Source organism: Hyperoodon ampullatus, assembly GCF_949752795.1.
Source record: "Hyperoodon ampullatus genome assembly, chromosome: 2".
Taxonomy (NCBI): Eukaryota; Metazoa; Chordata; class Mammalia; order Artiodactyla; family Ziphiidae; genus Hyperoodon; species Hyperoodon ampullatus.
The window spans coordinates 175,436,161-175,459,120 of NC_136915.1; the positions used below are offsets into that span (position 1 = coordinate 175,436,161).

Below are 22,960 nucleotides of genomic sequence, written 5' to 3' on the forward strand. Positions count from 1 at the left end.
GCCAGAGAGGTCCTTGTGGGTTAGGACCAAGTCACAGGCCCTCATTTTAGAGTTAGGACGTTGGGGGTGGGAGTGGGAGAAAGGAGTCGAGAAAATAAGACCTGGATGCAGTAGGTTGTTTTATGGAAGTGGGTGTAGTTGTTCAGGACACTGGTAGTTATCTCAACACCCACCCAGGATGTTTTCCCTGGCTGATCCTGTAGTAAGTAGAACAGCTTTCAGGCCCGAGCCAAGTAGCAAGATGGTGTCCTTCGTGGACTGCAAATTTATGGGGCTGTTCTGAGACAGAAGGAAGCCCTGGATGAGAGCAGGAGCCACCGAGAGCATTTGGGATGATTTTAGAAAGTCTCAACCAATGCCTTATAAATAACCCAGGAGCATTTTCCTTGCTGGAAACTCGCTCAGACCGCGCCTCTGTCCCAGGCCCTGGGGAGAGGAGATAGAGACAGAGGCTGGCTGCAGTGGATCTAAAATGGGAAAAAACCGGAAACCTGTGGGGAGGATGCAGTCCTTGTCACCCCTAGGCAGAGGGGCCACAGAGGTCTTAGAAAAATAGAAATAAAGATAGCAATCGTTGGCCACTTCCCTCCCCAGTGAAGTGCTCTCTCCAAACCTGGTTTCCACTCTGTTTCCAAACTGTTTCTCCCCGTGGTGTGTAGGGAGACAGGGCAAGTGAGGTGGACAGAAATGGGGCGGGCGTGGGGGACACACAGGCATCGACCCACAGGGAGACAGGATGAGTCACAATCTGGGAACTTGGAGGTAGGGGCTCCAGGGACCAGAAGAGTCGAGAACAGCCAGCTAGGTCCAGAGTCTCCTTACCTCTGGGGTCTTGCTGGAGCGTGTGTGAGTGTGTGTGTGCGTGCGCGCGTGTGCAGCTGTAGGGGTGCGTGGGGTGCCTGTACCCAAGGGAGGGCTGCGATGCCAGGTGTGCAGTGGGGTAGCGTTCCTGACCGTCCTGCGGTTTGCTGACAGCTGCCTGACCTGGGTTGCACCGGCTTCCTCCCTCTGCTGTCGGATACCCCAGGGTGCTCTGTGATGCACCGTGTCTCCCTTCCATTTTTCACACCCCCAGCCTGTCCTGTTCTTTCTCCCTCTGAGAGCTTCAAAGCCGATGGTGCCCTTCAGCAGGTTATGCAGGACCAGACGGGAACAGACAGGTGGGCCTGCGGGGTGCAGGGCCAGGGCCAGGCCACCTCCCCCTCGGCCCAGGCCAGGGCTCCCCAGCCAGGACCACCGTCCCTTCAACACCTTTTTCTCGGCTGTAAGGTGGGCATGCTGCAGGGAGCCGAGCAGGAACTGTTTGCAAGTGCACGGGCTCTGGGGACCTGTTTGGGCAGAGGGGGCCTGTAGCCCAGCTGCCTTTGCCGTCTTTCTCAGTTGCCCACTTAGTGTGGGGAGGCTGTGAACGCTTGCTAACCCTTCACTCATCCTCAGATTGGCACTGTGCCCACAGTGATCGAGAGGGCAGGGGACCCAGACTGCTGTGGCCCCCACAAGGGCCCGACCCTTCCCAGCAGGGCTCCGAGAAGGGCTGCTTCCTGGTGAGCCCTACCCACCCCTGGGGAGGTGGAAGGTGGTTAAACCTGTCCTTCCCCACTCTGAGGTCTCCGGAAGACACAGGTGCTATATATAAAACTCAGCGATTATCTCACTCTTGCTAAGTTTCCACCCTGGCTTGGCACACTGTAGCCACCGCAGGGAGATTTCCTGAAGCCCTCCTCCCAGTCCCAGGGGCTGGGGGACTCTCCCCCAGAGGGCATTGCAGGGCTCGCTTGGGAGGAGGGTGGAAGGGAACGAGGGGTGTCTAGAAGAATGATCAACCTCACGCTCAAGCTCCTGCTAACGGACTTGGGGCCCCACATGGCCCCAGCCTGCCGTGAAACCCCTCTTTCTTCTCTTTCTTGCCCTTCCCGTGGGGCCTCGGGGCCAGGGACCAGCGTGGTGGGTGAGGGATGCTAAATACTGGCAGACACCCCAGCAGTTCAGCTCAGACCTGGAAGAGACAACAGGCAGGACTCCTGAGCTATTTCTGTTGTCGCCTCCATGACAAGGGAGAGGAGGTCCGGAAGGGCAGGTTTCCACTGAAGCTTCGGTGACTCGAAATTCCCCTGCGTGGTTTTTCTAGCTGGGGCGTTGCTGGCACGTGCTGGGTAGGACCCGTCTCATAGTTTGGGACTGCCCAGCACACTGCTGGCCATCTAGTATTTTCCACCACTGGGGACTATTTGCCAGTAGTAACCCCCCTGTCCACTGTGCACCCCCCTTCCAGACACCCCCTGGGGCCAGGCCACATACTGTGTCTGGTTAGGAACCACTGCAAGGAATTAGTTACTTGGGCAGCATCTCAGGAGGACACCAGTCAGAGCCAGAGGATTTTGGAGAGGTGGGGAGAAGACAGGGGTGGGATATTAGGCAAACACCTTGCTAGCTTGAGCTGGGTATGGGCCTGATATATATATTTTTTGTTTTTGGTCATTTATTTATTTTTTAACATCTTTATTGGAGTATAATTGCTTTACAATGTTGTGTTAGTTTCTGCTGTATAACAAAGTGAATCAACTATACATATACATATATCCCCATATCCCCTCCCTCTTGCATCTCCCTCCCTCCCACCCTCCCTATCCCACCCTCTAGGTGGTCACAAAGCACTGAGCTGATCTCCCTGTGCTATGCGGCTGCTTCCCACTAGCTAGCTATTTTACATTTTCATTCCATCTTCTCTGAATCAGCACTGTTACCTCAGGGCCAGCTTCATGGGTGCGTGAGCAGTGCAGTCACACAGGTTCCCGTGCTCCCTGCAAAGTCCCCACCCTTGGGCTTAATGCTCTGCAGTCGCCATCTTGAAATTCTTAATAATTCTGTCTTTGAGTTGTGTTTTGTAAATGAAGTCCTGTGAGACAATGCAGCCTGGGTCCCCTGGGGTGGGGCGCCACCTGCTTCCTTTCCCCATCCCCCAGCAATTGCTGACGTCCCAGCAGGGGCCTGGGGGAGGGGTCAGGGAGGGCCAGGGTCTGTGCCACTGGTGTCGCAAGGTGGGGCGTGGTGGCCGTCCCCACCCCAGGCTGGCAACGCCGCAAAGCGACAACTTACTGGGTCGAGCCTCACTCTCCCTCCCCATCCAGGTACCAAGAGTGTCCCACACGGAGGCTGTGATCCTTTGGGTGCTCCCATCCTGGGGCAGGCGAACCTGTGGGGAGAGGAGACCTCTCTGCCCCTGACCTGGCGGCTGGTGGGAGGGGACCCAGCAGCCCCCTTGAGTGGCCAGAGTCATGGGGTGAGACCCCTGGGTCCCGTGAGGGTCTGCACTAGCCCAGAGATGTTAAACAGCAGAGAATCAACACTACCTCAGGTAGAGAAAGAGAGACTGTGGAAGAAAGAAAAAAGTTTTTTTTGTTTGTTTGTTTTGGTTTTTTTTTTGCTGTACGCGGGCCTCTCACTGTTGTGACCTCTCCCGTTGCGGAGCGCAGGCTCCGGACGTGCAGGCTCAGCGGCCATGGCTCACGGGCCCAGCCGCTCCGCGGCATGTGGGATCTTCCCGGACCGGGGCACGAACCCGTGTCCCCTGCATCGGCAGGCGGACTCTCAACCACTGTGCCACCAGGGAAGCCCAGAAAAAAGTTTTATATTTTACCTTTCCTGGCCCTTTTCCCTGCATTTTGAACAACAGGTGCTGCTGTTTTGACTTTGCCCTGGGCCCTGCAAATTATATAGCATTCTTACCTGCCATTTCTGTTTGGTTCTCCTTCCTGTTTCTGGAAGGAAAAAAGACAAGTAATTAAAAGGGATCACTGTGAATGTAGGAGATTCCATGTGTTTTCTCCCTCTGTCCTTCTGAAGGTCATGGTCACCAGCCTCAAACTTTTCCAACAATACCTGTTGGCACAGCAGCTTCTACAGGAAGCAGCAAACGGGGAAGAGGAGAGAGAGGGGAGCGGAAGGGAGATCTGTCCCTCGCTGGAACGTGGCTGGAGTTTTTGGCCAGTCAGTCAAATCCTCCTTAGTCAGTGAGCTGTTTCTTCACAGGCACTTACTGTGTGCCAGTTCTGGGCCAGTACTGGCCTGGGCAGGACACTGGAGAGATACCAGACAGGAACCATAAAGCCAGGTTCCAGGAAATGAGGCTCCCTTCTCATCGGCAAGCTGTATTAAGGGATTGTCTGTGAGCAGGTGTAGATAGTGTCGCACCAAGCAAATTACACACACCTCGTGCTCGGCCTGGGGGACTGTGCCGTAAGACGTGGCCTGCTGGAGAGAGACCACGCGGCCGACGTGACCACAGATGAGGTGAGTCTATAGACAGTGGACCGGCACTGGCCAGAGGCAGGGAAGTCACGTTCAGACAGGGCAGGCTCAGGGAAGTTTCTGCTTCATCAGTGAAGCTCTTTTGGGGGAAGTTGGAGGTCAGGAGCCTCTGTGTTTCTCCAGGTCCTCTACCGCCTGCTGCATAGCTGCCAGGCCTCCCAGGACCATAGCAACGCCTGCCCCACGCCTGCATTTGAAGCATCAGCCACTTCTTGTCTGTTACTATATCATGCTCATCAGACCTTCCTAGACTCATCGGAGACCTCGTGAGGCCAGACGCAGGCCATCCTCCTACCTCTGGGCCAGACACACCCAGGGCAGCCCAGATGACGACCGGGGGTCAGGGGGGCCATCTCCATGTCCAGTGTGCAGGCAAAGGCCTTTGTCCCTAGTCTGGTGCCTGGCAGAGGCGGGGAGAGCTGGAGCAGGGGCACGGAAGCCTCACATGTGGGATATACTTATACTAAAAAGTTACCGTTCTGTACCTGACTCAAACTTAGCTGGGTGTCCTGTACTTTTCCTGGCAACCCTACTCCAGAGGGCAGTTTTGTCCTAGGCTTTGTGAAATGTGTGAATCCAGAAATGAGCGTTGGAGGCCAGGAGGCCTCCGGAGGTCCCCTCTTAAGGGGCCAGACGTCTGGGGCTCTGCTGCCCAGTGCTGTCACCTGCTTGCTGTGCCACCTGGAGTTGTCCTTAGGCCTCTTTTGTAAGATGGGGATAGAAAAGCCAGTGTCTTGTCTTCTTCCACCTCCCCTGACCTCTCTCCCGGGATGGGCTACAATGAGGCCTCCTGGCAGAATCCACAGGGCCCGGGGCTTCGAGGGGGCTGCCCAGGCTCCCTGCCTCATTAGTTAAGACGCTTTCGCTGCAAGTATCAGAAAACTGCAATTCTGTGGGCTTGAACGTAAGGAAAATATAATGTTTCACCTTAATTAATTAGCTCCAGCATAGGCAGCTGCAGCGCTGGGTAATTCATTAGAGCAGCAGAGTCACTCATGTCTTTGCATCGATCTGCTCCGTCCCCACAGCACGGGGATGCCCCTCTTCTCAGGGTGGCAGGACGGCTGGTGCAGGTCCAAGTGTCCTGTGTGGAGGGAAAAAGGGGATGCCTCCTCCTTGTGTCTGAGGCATCTTTCTCAGAAGATGGCTGGCAGATAGCCCCGTCTCACTGAACAGAATGTGTCACAAGCTTGTGCCCAAGTCCACTTCTGGCGTGGAAGTGACTTAAAACCATTGGTACGTGTTTACTCCTGGAAAGCTCCACCCAGCACACGTTTTGCTGGGTTCCTTCAGGGCGGATGTAGACACCCAAACAATATCAGGTCCCTCGCTCTGTTCCCGCAAAGGGTTTGAGGCAGTGTTGATTATTTTCTTTGTTCTTTCTGATTTTTAACATAAACATTAGGGAGAAAGACTCTAACGATAACCATGATCAAAAGAATGATTTCACTCATTCTGAGTGTACTTTGATAAGCTGCATATAGTTTTGTTTTACAGACGTGTAATCTGATTGTAGTATTGATAGTTTTATCTTTTGATTTTATCATTTTAATGTCGTCTCACATTTTCATTTTCATGAATTGGCATGGGGTCATCTGCTTGTCATTTTAAGTGAATATAATAGTGATAGCACCTAACTTCTATCAGGTACTTACTGTATAGCAGGCACTGTTCCAAGTGTTTTCTATGGATTATTTTACTTAATCCTCATAGCAGCCCATTTTCAGATGAGGAAACTGAAGCACAGAGTATCTAGAAAGGTACTGCAGCCTGATTCCTGAGTCTCAGCTTTGAACCGCTATGTAATTTACATGGTCATGCCTTTACTGTAGCTGTCGCTACATGCAGCAATGAGCATTTTTGTAAAAATTACCCTCTCTCTACTCCCTTTAGTTACTAATTTGGAAAATGTTCCTCTTAGTGGTACTGTCGGTCAGAGCCCAAGAAGAACATATGGCTGTGTCATCTTTCCACCTTACCCTCTGGAAAAACTGAACCAGTTCAGGGTCATCTGCAAGGTCTAAATGCTCTGGCTTCCCTCCCACCATTGGGTTCTCTTTCTAGTTTGGTATTGTCTAATTGTCCCTTAAATTTTTTTTCCCCTAAAGTTTTAATTTGTAATTCTTTAGTTAAAGTGAGACCCTACATGTTTCCTTGTGATGATTCCTTTAATTATGCAAACTGGCTGCTTATCCCCATTGAGCAACCATGTAATTGAATTGCGGTATTAATGGCCCGTGTTGATAGCATTTTTTCTATAGTAAGTGATCAGTTATATTATTTACAAATGTCTTTCTATTCTGTGGTTTTCTCTGAAAAGCATACTTTATTTTGCAACAGTGTTTCATTCCGATTTATTCTAATCTATCTCTTTTTCTCCCCCCCCTGTGAAACTGTTCTTAATTGTCCTGGCCTGGAAATAGGGACCATGTGGTCGTTGAGGGCAATGATTTTTACTGATTTTTCTTATGCAACCAACCTTTGTGATGGGTCCTTGGAGGACTGAACTGTGCCTCACCCTGTGAAGACTGGGTTTTTTGAAAACTCCCTTTTGAACTCTCAGGAGGCAATTTGGTGGAGAGCTGGTGCCTGGGTGCTGGCTAGCTGGCGGCTGGCCATATCCAGCCATCCCCAGCCCCCGGGCCATCTGTACACCTTGGCAACCGAGTGGCGACCGACACACCCAGGCCCAGAAAGCCAGACAGAGTGGCGGCTGGAGACTTCACGGAATCCTTGTAATTAGAAAGGGAAAGAGCCTGTTAGCGCATGCGGTGTCCTCCCCTCCCATAGGCCCAACCAGCTTTAGAAGGTGGCTTGTAATTTGCTCTGTCACCTGGAGCACTCAGTTGAGTTTCTGGGTCTTTGAAGTCCAGGAGTTGGACTAAGTCGGTGGTTTTTAACCCCTTTTTGGGTCTTGTGCTTTTGGAAAGTGGTTGAAAGCAGTGCACCTTTTCCCTGGAAAAATGCACATTTCAAAAACCATTTTGCACGCTCTTTCAGGACATGTGCAGCTAGAAGCCCATCTCAACTTCATTCCACAGTCTGCAGGTTTAGAACCCAAAGACTCGTTGATCTCTGAGGTCCCTTTTTAGCTCAGAAAGTTCCAGAAAGTTTCCGGTCAAGGAACCTGGGATTAGAAGTGGGCAAAGGGGAGCCTCTTGTACGTACTTGGAGGAAGCAACTGTCCAGCCCGAAGGGTTTTACTATCTGGTTTGTTTGTTTGTTTTGTGTTGTTTGTTATTTTCCCGGGTTGAGTTCAACTTTGTGATACCATGTTCTTTTCTTATATCTTATTCTTCCAAAATTTTGGACTGCCTCTGAAACTATTGAAATCTTTTAGGGTTTTGGGGGTGGAGATGGGTTCTGAATGCTTTTTGACATTCCTATCACAGGAAGGGGGAGGAGAACATCTGCCCAGATGTTCCTGGCAACTCCCAGCAGCTATTAGCCTTTGCCTGCTGACCCTTCGCCTTTAGCAGCTTGGGACATGAGAGAACGGGCTGGTTGCATTGATGTTTTTGTGAGCAGATGGGTCCTTGGGAGTTGGAAGAGGGGGAGGAAAATTTCTTCTGGTTGATCAGAGTGCTTTCCCAGCACCTCTGGGCCTGCTTGGTTAAGAGGCTTTGCTTCAGTTCCCAGGGACTTTTCTAATTCCTCAAATGACCTGCCTGAGAGGGAGCTGAAAGGAAGGACTCGGGTCTCAGAGATCTGTGCTCAGGGGTCAGGAGAAAAGTCCCAGTGTAATTTGGTATTAGCTGGAGGGGAGATGCCCACAGTCACCAGCTGAGCCTCCAGCTGTCCAGGCCAACCCAGCCTCCTGCAATGGGACAGAGACAGTCACAGATACAAGTCTTTCCGGTCGGAGGTTGAAGGTATGTGTGCATACGTGTGCACACAGCTGCTTCTCAATATTTGGATTCGACCCAGGACGTTGACAGGACTTGGGGCAGGAGGGAGAGAATCAGAATCTTCAACCTGATTTTATGTTTCTGGGATCTCTTCCCTCCCTCTGGCCGTCAGAATGTTTACGTAAAATGTGGGGCAAGTGATAAAGGAATTAGCCCCTAATATTTTACAAATTTTAGGATGATTTTGCTGTGTGGGAGAGTGGCCTGAGTGTGGGGAACCTGTGGACCTGGTTCTACCATAGTTACTGGTACTTTTTTTTGTTTCCTGCGTATTCTGGAACTCATCTCTGAACATTTAGCACTTTTAACCAAGCAGGAGCAATGCTGTGATTCTTCTAAAAAGCACACACACGATTTTGCCAGTAGTTCTCCCTTCCAGTTCTAAGTTTTGAGGAGTTTTTTCACAGTGCAAGAGAGCCTACAACTTTAAGAAAGTTTATTCCAGCACAAGATTTCAAAGGAAGCTGAAATTGTGTGAAGTCACAGTTTTTCCTGTATCAGCTGAGGAGGCGAAAGCCTCTTACTCCTAGACTGGGCACTGCATTGCTGAACGTCCATCGCTTACTGTTTAAGTAGCCAGTGATACCTGAAAAAAGCCTTCCTGTAAAGTTGCCAAAATGATGCACTGCTCTGTTTCAAGCCACTGTAAACTCTCTTTCCCCATGTCATTTTTATCTCCAGTGCTTTGGTCAAGGTCTTTCTGTTTGTTTCTCCAGAATGAGAAAATGTTGCATTCCCCAAGAAAATCTCCCAGAAAGACAGTTTTCATTGTTGCCTGCTCAGTTTAGTTCTTCATAATGACCCAGGAAAGAAACTAGCTGGGTTTTTCTCCAGTCTCACATTTTCATCAGCACACACAAGTTTTATACAGGAAATTCTCACAACTTTGACCAGCTATGTTGGCTGTTGGGGGGCGGGTGTGTGGCTAGCCTAGATTATATAACAATTTTTAAAAAGATAAGTCATTTTTATTACTTTCTTAGTCATGTACAATTACATCGGGGACCTAATTTTATAACAGTTAATAATTTGTAACTGATATTTTATGGCATGCTAAATAGATTTTTCTTAAGTGCTTGTACTGTTAATGTTTATTCTGCTCTAAACTCTTAGTTTAGCAGCCCTTTTTCATACATATTGAATTCAGCCTAAGACTGAATTATCCCAGGTTCTCTGGGCTGTGAATAAATAGTATTAGAGCCTGACCTTCTCAGTGTTTGAGGTCTAGGGAAATACAAGCTTAAGTCTGCCGGTTTCGTTTGCGGAACTGGTCAGTACCCTTCGCAACCGGTCAGTACCCTTCGCAAGCTGTCCGTGGCGTTGGGCACAGTGTTTTCTGAATAAATGAAGGGTTTTGTGGTATCAGCCCTTACACAAAAGTTAACTAACAGACCAGAAGTTGTTGCTCCTGGGGTGTGAGAGGGATGGGGAAGACATAAGAGCCGGTAAGTTCGGTAACTCAATGTGGGCTGAATTCAACATACTTGGCGGTATGAAAAACGGGGGCTGCTCAACTAATAAGTCATATAAATAGTAACAGTACAAATACTTTAGAAAAACCTGTTTAGCGTGCCATAAAATACCAATTACAAGTTATTGCTAACTCAGTAAATTAGGTCAGCAGACGTAGATTGTCCCTTTTGGTTCTCACAAAATCCCTACAAAAGAGCTATTCTACCCACTTTACAAATGCGGAAACCGAGACTTCGATAAATCCTCCCAAGACCACGGAGCTGGCAAATAGCGGCGCTGAGATTCCTTCCCAAACGGTGCAGTGGCGGCCCCCGGCCTTTCCCACCGCCAGGGCACCAAGCAAACGCCCAGGAGAGCCTCTTAGGTCCCCTTAACCCGGCCGCCGGCAGAAGCGCAGGCCCGCCCCTGCCGTCACGTGACCTCCGCGGGCGCGCGCCCCCCGCCGCCGAGCATGCCGGGAGACGGTGCCCCGTTCCAGGCCGCGGGCTTCCGCGAGCGGGCGGTGGGTGGTGCGCCCCGGAGGAGCACGCGCTGGGTGGTTGGGGCCGGGCGCGAGGAGGAGCTGCTGGGCGGCCAAGCCCCTTCGAGTGCCGGCTCTCTTCCGACCTCCCTGGCAGGGCGAACCAGAGCGGGGGGCGGAAGGCCCGCCGCTCCGTCGCTTAATTGTAAACAGCTCGAGTGGGAAATGAAGTCAGGCTTGGCCCCTGGGTCCCCGGTGCAGGCTTCGCTGGTTTCAAGGGAGGCTCAATACCTTCACACCCAGGAGTGCTGGCCCTCGCTTTTTCTCATGCTTAGGCGATAGGACTTTGTGTGCAGTCTCATTTTTTCCAGCGATGTCTGCACCTCTTTCCCCTTCACCTACTCAGACATTCCCGTGTTTCTTCATAATCACTTTCTCCTACTTAAACATACACACTTAGCCCTTGGCAAGCGAAGTGGAATCTTGGGTCCTTGTCAGACCTCAATGTTTAAGCTGCTGAAACGCAGGGCATGTTTGGTTTAGATATTTTACTGTTGCGAAAATAAACCACCTCCTGCAGTCTCACCAGCTCAGATTTTTCCTCGTTAGGGTCAATGTAGATTATCTACTGGAGGAAAAAATGTTTAATTAGAAAGGAATGAAATTATTCTAACACCTGGTTCCTTGAGACTGGGGGGAGCTGAGGCAAGGAGCAGTTACACAGATGAGTACAAAACATACCAGGGACCAAAGAAACCCCTGTTGAAATGCAATGTCTGTTGGATCCTGGTGATGGACTTTCCTTAAATTTGCTTTCTTGCTCACAGCACGTGGCCCCAGGTTCCCTGGCTCTGGGTTTCCCTGTTCTTACTCCGCTCGAGTCTTAGAGAGTCCTAGACGGATGAAGTGGGAAGGCGCCCTGTTAATGGGTCTGCATTACCACCTGCCCAGTAAGGAGACTGAGCAGTTGTTCCACGGGTTTCTTAGAGCCAAATGATGGGAATTAAATCTATGCTCTTATCTATGTGTAAGTGTAGTCGCTGCCTCCGCTCCTGTCTCTCTAGGCATAGTGCCTGTTGTTTCCTGCCTTTTTAACAGAGATACAGTGAGGCCCCAGGAAGATGACAGGCAGCACGGGAGAAGGTAACTCTTGGTACCTCACAGTGATGAGATAGAGGGGGAGTCTCAAGTTGATCTTTCTGTTAGGGAATTAGTTGCCCTGCTCAACAAATAACCTGGTGCCGTTTTCTTGTCTCTTTCTGTTCTCTGGTATTTTCTCTGGTCTTAGGCAAGCATTTCCTGCTTTTTCTGATCCTCTCAGTGTGTGTGCAGGGGTGTTAGAGGAGGAAGGAGGAGGAAGATTTCTGATAAGGGAGCAACTGGTGAGCAGGAAATGGCTATTTGGTACTGGTTGTTCTGCAGAAGTAGGGAGTGGTTATGGTGCTGATGCTGTGAGGTCAGTGAGAAGCATTCATGACCAGGAGCCTTTTCATCCCAAGCGGGTAGGTTAGTGAGGGTCCCTGAAGTGTGCTCATGTCAGGCCCAGTCAGCAGTGGGTGGAATTCCCACCTCTTCTATTCCCTGCCATGCTGACAGGTCACTGAGCAGGTCTCCCATGTTTCTGTAGCGCTTAAAAGATGAGGTCCTTAGAGAAGATGGGGAAAGTGAAGTTTTCGAAGTAGGGCTCTTGTTAGAAGATGTTAGTGTCCTCAGAGCCTCAGGGAATTCTCCTGTTGGGATTGTACTTTCTGTTCTGTAGAAATGGTACTTCCAAAAGCAGGAAGTTCCCGGCTAATAGAGCAGGAAGCCTCACCTGTAGCTCACACTGACCCTGCATGGCTGGCTTCTGATCAGAGTGCCAAGAGTACCTGAAGTTCTTGGAAGGTGTGTTCACACGAAGAATGGACGGCACTGTGTACTGCTGTGCAATGCCCTGCACAATCTGAAATCCAGAGTCCAAGGGAAAGCTCTCTAGGTCCAGAGAAAGACACAGACCTTTACAAGACAGTGAATTTCTTCTGAGGTCCACAGCGTCTCTATTTGTATTCTCTTCTTCTCTCTCTTGCTTGACTTCTGTTTGGGCTTCTGTTCCCGTCTTGCTCTGTGCTGAGCAGGTGGTGGTTAGCAGTCAGGCAGTGTAGCCTGTGGGAAGAAGAAGCAGGCTCTGTAGTCAGAGGCTGAGTTTCAATCCCAGCCTGGACAGTTACTAGTATCATCTTAGGCAAGATATTTATCTTCTGTGAAAATACTTCCTGCGTTGGGTTTATGTGGGGAGTGAGTGATGTAAGTCTCCACGGTGCATACGTGGTCAATGGTACTAATTGTTTCTGTTTTTGTTTTACACTGATGAGGCCGTGCTACACTGGGCACTATGGAGAATATCTGAGTGAGGACTGCTCTCAGAAAGCTGACAGTAAAGATGATAATAGTTAACTACTGTGGGCTTACTATGTGCCAGGCATTGTTCTCGGCACTTTCAACCTCTTGGCTTATTTAATCCTCATAATGGCCCTGTGAGGTAAGGCTGTTAATATATCTGTTTTGCAGATGATGAAACTGAGACACGGGTTAAGTAAGTTCTCAAGTCTCAGAGAAAGTCCTAGTATGTGAAAACAGGCAGCCTGGCTCTGGGGTCTGGGCTCTGACCTAGTCTGCTCTCCCCTGCCTCGCAGTATAGGCTATTAGACTAGGGAATCAGTGTTGTCAGCAGCCAGTGGGTGCCTGGTGGTGCTGAGACCCTCAGAGGTCATCGTCCAGGCATCCTGACCTTGAACCTTTCCTTACTCCGTCCCAGTGCCACTGTGAGTCGGAGGCCACTTACTCAGCTTTCCTACTAAACAAACGGCCCACTGAATGCTTCCCATTTGGCTGAGACTTTTCCCTCTCTCTTGGCCTGATAGATCCTTATTATCAATGTGTTAGAAAGTCAAGCCTGTTCTTTATGGAAGATGGTGGCGGGGAGAGGAGGCCACGGGGGGAGAGGAGGCCACAGGGCCATGGAGAGTTCAAGAAACCCGAGGGAAACTTAAGGCATTGTTCCTTGGCCATCAGCTGCTCCCTGGGTCCTCCCCAGCAGTTTGTTGGAGTTTCCAGATGACCCTGGTTTGATATGAGTTTTCCAGCTCTTTCTTGAGCTGCCAGGCTCAATCTTCTTAATTTTAAGCAAGTAAGTGCAGCAGGTTGGAGAGGCCTGAGCTGTGACCAGCATAGCAGAGCTAGTGCTGCCCAGGGCTCTTCCTGGAGCTCATCAGCAGATCTGTGAGTGCTGAGTCAGCAGGAGGGGAGGGGAAGCCAGGTGCAGGACTGAGCTCGAGCTCAGTGGCCCAGCGGGGAGAGGGTTGCCCCATTCAGGATGCAGCCTTCCAGAACCTCCGGCAGATGAAGCCTCTCCTCTTCCTGATGCTCTGACCTCAGTCAGCAGCTCCCGAGCTTTGGGATCAGCCACGTGCAGGAGGAGTCTGTCTTGTCTGTGTGTCTCCAGCTGCTGGAGTTATGGAGTTATGACGCATTCAAATGTGAGTGAACAATACCTGTCTCTCAGCCTCTGTCTTTGCAGGTGTGCTTTGGTTGGGCCCTGCTCTGAGCTCGGGGGGAGGCAAAATGAAGGGAAAAGACGCGCCCTTTCCAGCCTTATGATTCTGAAAGGCTCTCCTCCTCTCATTAGCTCAGAGCATCCACGTTCTCAGTTAAGAGAGGTTTCTCATCACCCATGCATTCAGCATCCCTAGCCCTGCCCCTCTGTCCTGAGGCCAGCCCTGTGCAGTCCAGAAATGAGCTGTAGCTGCTGCTTTAGAGGCCTTAATAAGTCAGTGACCTTTCTCATCTTTCACATCAACAGAGATTTCCTGAACATCCACCCCATGCCAGGCACCATGCTAGGTGCTGCAGAAACAGAAATTCAACAGATCTTCTGCCCTTAGGAAACTGTCCAGTATGAGTGATTCCTCTTGGCCCCTTGACAGTCCCATCCATGACATTTAGGGAACAGAAAACAAGACTTGAACTGGTTGGGCAGACAAACCCAAAGCTGCCTTTCAGCCTGTGGTGCTGTCCTGTCGCGGGACAGTGCCACACCGTCTGTCTGGAGGGGGCAGTGTGACACATGTGCCTCTGGGTCTGGTAGCTTTGACTAGCACTGTCCCAAGAGGGTGTCCACTCCTCTCTGGCGCCCTTTACATCCAGATGTAAAGGCACCTGTGTTGCTGGCTGTCCTTACCCACTTCGACAGGACCCTTCCCTGGAATGATCTCTGAGGAGATGCTTCAGCCTTCATGCACGTGGAAAGGCACTTTTGGGGGATAACGTGTAGCAGAGGACCGGCCACATCACCAAATTCTGCCCTCCTTTTAGCGTTTGGCTTTGGCGGTTACTTTTTCCTTGGAGGGCTTCCTTTCCTTGGAGAGGAAGGCTCGAGAGCCCTTCGCCCCTCAGTCCTAACCCCTCAGGCCCTCACCCACCTCTGTGAGGTCTCTCAGGAGACACCAACAATCCTAGCTAAGGGCCCTGGCCTGGGGCGTGGCTGGGGCCCAATGTGCCAGGCGAGGCCGGAGAACCGTGGCCTTGCTGGGGCAGCCCTTGCTGGGAGAGCTCAGTGTTCTGGGCAGAGATGCTGAGAGTTCTGTCTCTCTCACTCACACCACCCGGAGCGGGGTGCCGGTGTCTTCCCCTGTAATCACCCACCCTCCAGCCCCGGCAGTTGTGCTGAGAAGTGACTGAGCCCTGATCAGAGTGCTGGGAACCACGTGCAGCCCGTCTTCATGTGAGATGTGCTCCATTTCAGCTTCCCCCTCAGCGTGGAAGTGGCTAGATGTCAACAGCAGAGTTGGAGAACCGGAGCAAAGGGATCCCGCACCTGATGTCCGAGCAGGGAGGGTGCCAAGAAGAGGAACTGGTGCCTTCACTGGCTCGTGCCAGGGCTCTGTCTGCTGTGCTCACTCATCTCCAAGGCGGGGATTCTGTTTCTCGTGTTCGCTGTACTGTGTGTTTGTGATCTTTTCAGATTCGCTTATTGGTGGAGAAAAGGGAAAGAAACTTCACCTCTGTTGAATATTCGCCAAACACTGTACTGTGCCCTTAAATGCGTCATGCCTTCATCACACCCCACAGTGATTATTTCCGCCATCTCTCAGCCAAAGAAACAGATGCAGAAAAGTTAGCGACAGGCACGTAGCCTGAATCAGTGGATTTCCTCCTGGACCTACCAACTTGTAGTCGACGCTTGCCCATGTTTTCTGGTTCAGTGAACTATATGGTTATTACTCTCAGATGATTACAACTCCAAATTCAAGTGAACCAGTTTGTTTAGTGGTTCCTGGTATGATTTGTTCCCAAGAAGGCTGGATGAATGAACATCAGGGTGTGTCCTCTTTTTAATTAGGGACACTCTACCTGTCCTTATGTAGGAAGCTGGCATCCCTGAGTGTGATCCATGCTCCTGGGAGTGATTCCTGGGAGTGGGGACGGGTTGTGCCAAGCTCCCTGCAATCCCTACGGGGGCACTCAAGCCTAAGGGGGAGGCTGGGACCATGTCACCTCTACAGTGTCTCAGCTCTGAGATTCTGTGACCTTACTAAGTGTGATGAAGCACTTAGAAAATATGCAGAGCCCTCACTGGATGTCAAGGTGTTGTGTGTTGTTTTTCTCATTGCTGATGCCAGCAGTGACTTCTCCGGAGAAAATCGGTCATCTTAGTGGTCACTTTGTCTCTGAAGGGACCCTGAGAAACAGGAGCAGCTAATGCTCCAACTGGAAGATGACGTCCTCAGGAGACGGAGGAGAAGGTGAAGAGCCTGGCCCGCCACCGTTTCCTCTCTCAGCTATGGCCTTGTCAGAGGTGGGAGTTGGCATTCGGGGTAGTGGAATAAGGTTACTCTTTACCTGCCAGGGTCGTCCGTTACGTCTAATTCTAGGTACCAGGGGCGCTTTCTGTGGGCCAACCTAATTCTCATTTAATCCCATAGCAAAACTATGAGCGAAACTATTATCCCCATTTCACAGATAAGGCAACTGAGGCTTAGAGAGATTAAATAATTGGACCGAATCATACAGCTAGTAATTGGTAAAGCCAGGATTTTAACCAATTGTATTGAATTCCAAAGACTCGCAGGTAGGGCATTAGTGAGTGGGTAGTGGGCAAAGCTGGGTGTCCTAGGTGAGGGGCAGGCAGGAGGTGGAGGGACGAGGGAAAATGAAAGTGGGAATGACAGTTGGAGGGCTGGGGAGGAGGCCTGGGGGCCATGAGTCTTTTCCCCTGCTCTGCCTTTTTCTCTTTTCTTCTTGGTCCTGGGCCTAGGGCCCTTCCGCCCTCTCCCTGCCCGCATCCTCCTGCAATGCCCCCGCACTGGGGGCTCCATTGGTGGTGTGGGCCTTGCCATAATTTCTCCATTCCCCTCCTCTTCTCCTAGCCATTTCCCCCACCTCCCTTTCTTTCCCCAGTTGTACGGCACGCCGGCCTCCTCGGAAGGGCAGGGTGAGGATGGGGCGGAGGCAAGTTCTCCAGGGGCAGCGGGGGCTCTGCAGTGGCTCAGGGTCCGCTGTCGTGGGTGGGGAGGGGGAGAGAGGACCACGGGGCGGTGCTGGGGCAGCGGAGCTGGATTGAAGGGCGGGAGACACCTGCACTGCTGCTCACGAGCTCGGCCCCCGCCCCTGGTCTGCCGTATATAACTGCTGTTAAAGCGGCATCCACCTTACTGCACAATGGGTATCTTTAACACCAAAATACGGACTCCATTCTCTTTTATTATTGATTTTGGCCTAACATTTCACTCAAGATAATTCTGACTCCTGTGAATGTCTGTGATTTATCCTATTCACTGTCCCGCCCAGCTTTTTGCAAGGGTAGGAAGAATAAGCAGACTTGAATGCAAAGACAGCCCCAGCAACTTTTTAACTCTGGACCTAGACACATTTTTTGTCTGTCACAACTACAAGGGAGGGGGTGCTACTGGTATTTTATGGGTAGAGGTCATGGACGCTGCTCAACCTCCTACATGCACAGCAGAACAAAAAATTACTCCATCCGAACTGTCAGTACGGTAGAGGTTGAGAAACCCTGATGGCTGAGTCTGAGTTTCTTCAGCTGCAAAATGAGTGTCCTGATCCCAGGCTCCCTCACTTGGGAGGCTCAAATGAGATAAGATATGTGAAAGTACTTGATAAAACTGTGATGTGCAATATGGGCGTCCAGTTCATCCGGTCAGTTATGGTGGAAGGCACTCCAGACCAGTTAGTCCTGCTGTATTCACCGGTTATAAGAAGTCATTGATATCAGTGAAAAGGTTGTCTAGGGTTAGACTCAGGAAGGAACCCTGTGGGGTCCTAACAGAAGCATCCCTCAAGGTTCCTAAAGGTCTGTTGTCAATAGTCCCCAGGATGTAGGTCAAACAGCTTCAAAACTATTCAACCACGCTCTCGTGCAGATTTTATTTCTCTGCGTCTTCATGCAACTTGGTGAGATATAAACACATTCTCTGTGGCATTCTTCCTGGTTTTGTAGCCTGCATCCAAAGAAGAAAGTAGAGTGGTTTGTTGAGACTTTTTTCTTACTGAATGCATTAGACTGTTAGCAATTTCTACTTTTCTCTGTTTGTTCACAAATCACTTGTTCTATAATCCAGCCCTTTGTTTGCCAGTTGGCAGCTTCCAGAATCCAGGTTGGAAGAATATTAGGCAAATCATATTGACCTGTCTGTAGTCCTCTGAGCCTTCTCATACTCTCTGTGCTGTCTTAAGGGTTACTCGTAGCAGTTCTGTGAACACACAGTTGAGTTCTTTTGGGCTGTCCCTGAAGACAAGTATAGTAAGCAAAGTGTGCTGGGAGATCCCCTGTGGCTGGGGCCCTTGGATAACTTGAGTTCTCTTAAAAGAACCACATGAGGCTTTGTGGGGAAATTGGGGTTATCCAGGAAATGGGAATAGGATACACATCAGCCCCCGACGTAGCCCTTCTGTCTGACCCATGGTGTCAGCACGTGATGTGAACTCAGAATGGGAGAACTGCCTGCTATGGACATAGAAAGTGGTTCTAAAGTCTAGAAATTAAGTTCTTAAAACCATGACTCTTAGACAAGCGTTTCCCTAATCTCTGTGTGTAAAGAGGTTCTCAGCATCGCTTGATGGTATTCGGTTTAGACCAGCCAGGAAAAGGCAGGAGAGGTGGAAGGGGGTGATGGAGGGCCCTGACTCCTTCCAGAAGCCCGAGGCAAACTTAGCTCAGTGTCTTCCGTGCCTGCTTTTGGGCTCCTGGGCCTCCCATTCCACACGGTAACTTTAGTCCAGCTTCTGGAAAAGCTCTGTGCTGTCTGCTCCCAGCAGTTGACCAGAAGGTCTGTTGTAACAGTGTTGCCTTGAAGGGTTCTTTGGTCCTTGCACAAAAGCAGCAAACTGGACCGAAATGCCTGCTTTGTTCCCTGACCAGCGAGCTCTGTTCCAGTCGGGTCTGGCGTAGCTCCAGGGCCAGGAGACTAAAGCCGTGGACTTAGGGCCAGATGTTGAGATTTTATTGTCTGCTGGTTGTTGGTACGTGTTAGGAAAAGAGGAGGAGGAGAAATGAGAGACAGCGTTCACGTTGGCAAAAATACTTCCACAAGGTACTGTCGCGTGGTGAGTTGGCCTGTCTCTTTCGTTGTTTCCATTTCTTAAGCAGTTGGCATGTTCCTCAAACCTGAGTATTTATATTCTGGACATTAATAGTTCTGCAGGTGAAGCTAAGTCTCTGGAACACCATGTGCCCTCCAGCTCTTTCTTTGGGGTTCAGCCGGGTGGTGGTGTGATGTGACTTTTCCTTACAGTGGTGGCTCAGAAATAGCCAGCATGGCCCAGACCCCCAGGCTCTCTAGAGGCCAAGTTCAGCCTCAGCTCCTTTGGGGCCGGGTAGGGTGGAGATCGGCCCTGGTTTCTGTTGAGGATTTCAGGGCTGCAGAATGGGGGTGCTTTCTTTAGAAGCTTACCCCTTTAAACATAATTTCCAGTTTCCTATTTATTTGAAGAGGCTTTTGGACTTGTGTTTTTGAAGCCTCTTCCCGCCATTTCATGTGACCTGGGACACAGCAGCTGGGATGATGTTCTTTTTACTCAAATGGAAAGTTGGACTGGGCTGGGGCCTACAGAAAACTTGGGAAAGCTTAGAAACCAGTCAAGTGAGATTTAAAAAAAGTATAAAAGTCATTGTGAGAGGCAGCTGAGCCTAATGGAAAGAGTGTAAACTGTGGAGTCAGATGACTTGGAGTTGAATTCTAGCCCTTCTTTTTGGGCAGATTGCTGAATTTCTTCCCCTTCATTAAACTGGACAACTATGCGGTTGTGAAGGCTCATGAAAAGTTAAGGTCTAGCATCGTGCACATTGTAGTCCCTTGATAAATACTGACCCCCCACCTCCCCACCCCAGGCCTTTTATCCTTGTTTTCCCGGAGCTGTTATATTTCATTACTGGCCATTCATAAGTCACCATTTGGGCTCCAGCCGGTACCTGGGAGCCCAGGACAAAGAGTAACCGCTATGGACTCTGGGTGGGTGGTGGTTGGGCCTCCCGGGACCCACTGCAACTTGCCTTGGGGATTAGGGCTGATACCATCTAGAGCTGCTCCCAGAGCTCTTCTGTGTTTATTTTTAGTTTGGGGTCATTTAAAATTGAACTCATCACGTACAAAGACTCCATGGGGAGAGATGGAAGCAACACAGAAGAAATATTTGGAAGCAGAGTACACAGCTGTTGAGGTGACAGGACAGATTCCTGGGGATTACAGCATTATTATGTATCAGGGAAAGTTGAAATTGGTCGGAGAACAAAGTTTTCCTTAACACATCAGTCTTAGTACCACAAGTCTCTTTTTATTGTTCCTGAATTAAAATTATTTGCTGTGCTCTGTATTGGGCCAAATACACGAGCCAACATACTGTTTTGCAAATTGGGAGGGGGCATGTGTCTGCTAATTCTAGGTCCTCCCTTTCCTCCTGTTGATTCAGGCTCGAGCTAAGGCATTTATATACATTTGGGGGCTTTTTCTGGGGCTCATTCTAGAATGTCTGCTTACCGTGTGTGCAGCTGCATTCGGCCACCACCTGCTGCTGACACTGGAAGCCTTATGGCCTGAGGTTGGGAAGAGAATAGAAGAAACTGATCTTATGAATGTGTCTATGGTTAATTTGAGGAAAAGAATATGCATCTTACCCCCAAGGAGAATAAACAAGTTTTTTTTTTAAGTGTGGAAAATTTACTTTTTTAAAAAAAAAATTGAAGTATAGTTGATTTACAATGTTGTGTTAGATTCTGGTATACAGCACAGTGATTCAGATATATATATCCTTTTTCATTATAGGTTATTACAAGATATTGAGTATAGTTTCCTGTGCTATACTGTAGGACCTTGTTGTTTATCTATTTGATATAGAGTAGTTTGTATCTGCTAATCCCAAATCCTAATTTATCCCTCCCCCACCCCCTTCCCCTTTGGTAACCATAAGTTTGTTTTCTATATATGTGAGTCTGTTTCTGTTTTGTAAATAAGTCCATTTGTGTCATATTTTAGATTCCACATATAAGTGATATATTTGTCTTTCGCTGTCTGACTTACTTCACTTAGTGTGATAATCTCTAGGTCCATCCATGTTGCTGCAAATGGCATTGTTTCATTCTTTTTTATGGCTGAGTAGTATTCCATTATATATATACACCACATCTTCTTTATCCATTCATATATTGGTGGACATTTAGGTTGCTTCCATGTCTTGGCTATTGTAAATAGTGCTGCTATGAACATTGGTGTGCATGTATCTTTTCGAATTAGAGTTTTCTCTGGATATATGCCCAGGAGTGGGATTGCTGGATCATATGGTAACTCTATTTTTAGTTTTTTGAGGAACTTCCATACTGTTTGCCATAATGACTGCATCAGTTTACATTACCACCAAAAGCGTAGGAGGGTTCCCTTTTCTCCACATCCTCTCCAGCATAAAATTTACCATTTTAACCATTTTTAAGTGTGCATTTCTGTGGCACTAAGTACATTCAGATTGTTGTGTAACCAGCACCAGAGCCATCCATCTCCAGAACCTTTTCACCTTCCCAAACTGAAACTCCATACCCATTAAACAGTAACTCCCCATCCCTCCCTCCCAGCCCCCGGCAGCCACCATTCCACTTTCTGTCTCTATGAATTGGACCACTCTAGGTCCCTCATATCAGTGGAGTCATATTGTATTTGTCTTTTTGTGACTGGCTTATTTCACTTAGCATCATATCTTCAAGGTTCATCCACGAGTCAGAATTCCCTTTCTGTTCAGGGCTGAATAATATTCCATTGTAAGTGTAGACCACATTTTGTTCATGCATTCATCCATTGATGGATACTTGGGTGGTTTCCACCTTTTGACTATTGTAAGAAACTAGTTTTGACATGTTGGAATGAAGGCCTGCTTCCCCTGCCTCCTTGTGACGTTGACAAGTTGCGTGGATGGTACTCTGTGTGAGCGAGGCACGTCTGGATGTGTCTGAGTGTCCGTCTGTCTGTCTACATTTACATAAATAGTTAGGGTATAAGAGTCCTGTTTAATATGTGGAGAAACTCTCCCTGCCCACCTGGCTTGTCACAGAGTCCTGATGAAAGGATAAACAGTAGGCGCGTGCAAGGCCAGCTCTCGACGCAAGAGGAGACATGCGTGGCAAGCTCCTCCCCTGGGCCCAGATGCAGTTTCCCTGCTCTGAGCAGCCTCTTCTGACCAGCCCCACCTCACCTCCTGTACTAGGATGGCCTGTTTACTGCCGGGTGCTGCAGTGGTGGGAGATCCAGCTGGGAGCCTGGCAGCCTGGGGCCAGCACCGGTCCTGTATTTCTCGGGTTGTGTGACTTTGGCTAAATCACTGAACCTCACTCAGTCTCAGTCTTTTGCATTTAAGAGGACGTTTTTTTTTGGTGTGCCTGTATTAAAGGCAGTGTAGCAAAAGCTGCATTATGGTATGCATTCCCCCCAAAATCTTTGTTCCCGTTCTCCTCCCTTCTCCACCAGATAGTGAGCACCTTGCTGGGACAGGCCTTGTTTTATTTACCTGTATGGCCTCGGGGCCTAAACAGTGCCTGGCTCACAGTAGCAGCGGCTACTTCAGTGCTTATGACATCATGCTGGACTATATGCGAAACAGAGGCTCTCCTACGACAGGACTTTCCAAAAGTGTTCTGAACAAACAAAGCGCCAGTGCAGTGAGGGCAGGGCCCCCTAAGGAGACCCCTTTGAAGAAAATATTATTTATTTGGTTGGGTAGATTCTGGCTTGATTGAAAAACAAAAACCTAATACTGGTCTCATTACTTTTTTGGTCATTGCCTCCTTGTCTGTGTGTAGAGTGCCTCTCGAAGATTATTGGTTGGGACTTTAAAAATAGGCCAGTTGTCAGCTATCTTGGCAAGAAAACATATCCCAGTAGCTTTAGGTATTTTCATAAAGCTAAACATCTCTCCTTGGAGAGGGCTCTTTGGATGAAGAGTCACTGAATACCCTGAGGGAGTTGGAGAACAAACTCCGTCTGTCCCAAGCTAGTGGCGTGGAATCTCGATGTCAGTAAAGTGGGGAGGGCTTGTGTGTTGGCGTTGGGGGCTGGAAGATTGGTGACCCGAGCATAAAGGGTTCAGATCCGACCACCACCCTCCCCTCCCCCCACCAAGGGTGTCTGTCTTTGGTTTGACCAGTGAATCATACCAGCCTCCGTGGGTAGTTGGTGGCTTGGGCAGAGAGGAGGATGCAGGGATTGTTGGTGGGGTTCCAGACGCCAGGTGGAAGGCAGAGGAGAAAGTTCTAGCATAATAGCTCCGTCCTGGGCTG

The 22,960-nt window shown here is 49.6% G+C and overlaps 1 protein-coding gene and 1 long non-coding RNA gene across 2 annotated transcripts in view; both read left to right on the forward strand.

The window, feature by feature from the left end:
- The window catches only part of ITPKB (inositol-trisphosphate 3-kinase B), a gene marked incomplete at both ends in the record, with an annotated part of 93,046 nt that overhangs the window by 20,717 nt on the left and 49,369 nt on the right, over positions 1–22,960 (forward strand). The gene's annotated exons all lie outside the window — the stretch shown is intronic.
- LOC307048745 lies at positions 13,528–15,242 on the forward strand. The gene is made up of 2 exons (XR_013810720.1): positions 13,528–13,664; positions 14,930–15,242. It is a non-coding gene; the product is annotated as an uncharacterized lncRNA (long non-coding RNA).